Source organism: Ictidomys tridecemlineatus, chromosome 5, assembly GCF_052094955.1.
Source record: "Ictidomys tridecemlineatus isolate mIctTri1 chromosome 5, mIctTri1.hap1, whole genome shotgun sequence".
NCBI classification, from domain to species: Eukaryota; Metazoa; Chordata; class Mammalia; order Rodentia; family Sciuridae; genus Ictidomys; species Ictidomys tridecemlineatus.
The window spans coordinates 183,373,566-183,376,828 of record NC_135481.1 but is presented as its reverse complement, the minus strand read 5'-3'; positions in this window follow the sequence as shown (position 1 = coordinate 183,376,828).

The window sequence follows — 3,263 nt, the reverse complement described above, 5'->3', positions numbered from 1 at the left end:
TTATCCCATACAAAAAGAAACAGACATTTAAAAAGAAACAGACATCTTCTTGTCTACCTCCAAGGCACACATTGTGATGGATGACTGATTTATCCAATTAGTCAATGACCAGATGTTGACTGTGTCAAATGGATTAAGGATCCTCTGAACTGAACCAAGAACCTGTAGTCTCAAAGGGACTCTGGCTATAAATTAATCCTCCACCAAAGCCTCCAGAATCTCAGTGTGTTCTTTTTAAAGGTTCCAGAACATGTCGGACCACTTCCTCTGACACTGAAGTTTGCTGCCCACTACTGCTTTTTTTTTTTTTAAGTTTTAAAAAAGGGAAATTAGAAGTTCTGGGGAGGAGCCTCTTGTCCCACACAGAAATCCAGACTTGATCACTCTTAGTGATAGAAAATCATCATCTCACAAGGCCACTTACTTACTGCATTTCCCAGACCATTCTAGCAACTTAGTTTCAAGTGGTTTAAACACACACACACACACACACACACACACACACACACACACACACTCTAAACCTTTTTGCCTGAGCTCAAAAATGCTGCACTTCTTCCTCACTGATCCTAGTCCTGACCTCTGTGACTTCCCAGAATTAGTCAATTCAGTAATCAGGTTGTGAGTGCAGAGAAACTTGAGGTCGGCTTCCTGAACCCTAAGTTCTCCCTGTGGGAATCCTGGGATCTCCTGAGTTAAAGATGTGACCAAAACAACATTTGCCAAAGAACATTCCTTTGGACACTAATCCCTGGAAATGCTTTATGAAAGCAGAGTTCTGAGCTCAGATAAGTTGGGGAAATGCTATATGCTCTCTGGTCTGTTTCTATTATTGTAGCTCAGATTAGTTAGCACAGAGAGGACCCTGGGAAGTGCTAAAGCATAAAAATCCTGTTTCACTTTGTCAGTGTTTTCAAGATGTATTTGACATAGAATCTTTTCTTATTTTTTCCCCTACAGACTACCCATGAATATTTCTCAGAATTAGTTTCCCCCAGAACAGGAAACTGATTAGTTAGCTTTAAGCATCCTCCAAAACTGTGCCATCCAATCTGATAGCCACAAGCACATGGGGCTACTGAGTACTTGAAATGTGGCTACTTCAAATCAGCATCGACTGAGTATAAAATACACACCAGATTTTGAAATAAAATGCTAATAATTTGTATATTGATTATATGTTAAAATACAATTTTGAAATATTGAATTAAAATGTCACCAAAATTAATTTCATCTATTTCCTTTTACTTTTTAAAATGTGGCTCCTGGAAAAGTTATGTATATGTGTGTATGGCATACATTGTATTTCCTTTGGAGAGTGCTGCTCCAACAATCTTTGACAGTGAGGAAGGCTTTGTTGGCCTGCAGAGGAGCTTGGGAGAGGGAGGGGCAGGAATCAGCTGAGGAAGTATAGGGGGACTGTGGAATTCTTTGGAGGGGCAGCTCATGAAGCTTGAGAGGGGGGTGGTCAGGAAGTGGTGACTAAGCTGAGGCCTGAAAGATGAGAAGGAGTTAGCCAAGCAAAGGCAGAGAAAACAGCATGAGCCAAGGCCTTGAAGTAAAAGAGAAACTGCAAGCATTCCAGGGTGTCTGAGGCTTGAGGACAAAAGTTAGGGAGTGACCCAATATGAGAACAGAGAGGGCAGCGAGGGACAAGACTTTTGGGACCTGATAAAGTCTAGTAAAAGGTTTATCCTGAGTGTATTGAGAAACCACCAAAAGGTTTTCAGCTGGGTGAGGCTAGGCAGATTTGCATTTCAGGGAAATTACCACCCCCACTTTATTTTTCCTGACCCTGGGATTGAACCCAGGGTCTTGCACATGCAAGGTAAGTGCTCTAACGCTGAGCTATATCTTCAGTCCTTTTTATTTGAAGTGGAATCTTGCTAAGTTGCCCAGGTTGGCCTTAAAATTGTGACCCTTCTGCCCCAACCTCCTCAGAAGCTGGGAATTACAGACATGTGCCACCATATCTGACACTACCCTAACATTTGGGTAGCATGGATGGGTGTAAATAAATCTGGGGGCAGAATGGTGAAGTCATCCAGGAGTAAGATGATGAACTCTGGACTATGCTACAAACCTTGGCATTAAGGAAAGTCAGTGTCTGGAAAATAGAATGAGAGGTGGGACCAGGCTACTCCTTGGAGACGGGAGCAGGGCAAGAGTAGATGAAGGTTAAAGCTATTCTGGTTCTGAGTCGCAAAGCTATGATGGGAAACCAGAAGTCTGTGGGAGGGAAAGCTAATGAGTTCAGTATCATTCAAGTTAAGTTTGAGAAGCATGTGGATGCCCACGACAAAATGGATAGCCCAGCCCAGAGCTCAGAGGAGACTTATGGGCTGCAGGTAAAGTTGAGAGGAAAGCATCTCTCCCATGAACCCCAGGTTGCTCATCTGCAAAATGGGGATGCAACCTACTTCCCAGAGTTAGTGTGAGAAGTAGCCGATGTGAAGTATTGAAGGTGCCAGCCACCGCACAGACATGTAGTAGGTGCTCAGGAAGAACTGGTTCCTTCTTTCAGACAGTCTCTCATCCTCATTTCCCACAGGGACAAGCCCACTAAGGTGTTTGCAGCTGCTGATTCCTTCTCTAGTATCCGCAGGACCCATAGCTGTGCATCTGAAGTCTCTAGTGCGGTAAGGGGAGATGGTACTGGGAGTTGCAGGAAAAGGGGGGAGGACCTGGAGTAAGAAGCAGGTGAGCAGTTGGCATTTGCAGTGGACAGGACTCTTCCCTGGGAGCCAGTAATATAGGCTCCTAGTCCCAACTCTGCCACCAGCATTATCGGTAAGCCTTGCTTTGTTCTAAGCCTCAGTTTCTCCACTGGTTCATGGACTAGTCTGCTGGCTAGACCTTTCCCTGATTCTTGTCTTTGCCTCCTTCTCTCTCCCAAAAAGATTCTTGTGCGCTCTCTCTCTCTCTCTCTCTCTCTCTCTCTCTCTCTCTCTCTCAGTACACTGAGGTCTCACTCATATATGCTAGGTAAGATCGCTACCACTGACATAACACACATCCCCAGCCCTTTATTTTTTTTTTTACCAGGCTGGGCCTTAAACTTTTGGTCCTCCTACCTCAGCCTCCCAAGTAGCTAAGATTACAAATGTGCGCCACCACTCCTGACTTCTCTTCTTGACCCACAAAAGACATCACTTCCTTGAAGACTTGGCTCACTTTGAGGCTCCTGATGGCTCCTTCCTGGGCAGAGGGCCAAATTCTGACAAGATTAAGAAGAGGTTCTGGGACTGGGCCAGGCTTGGAAA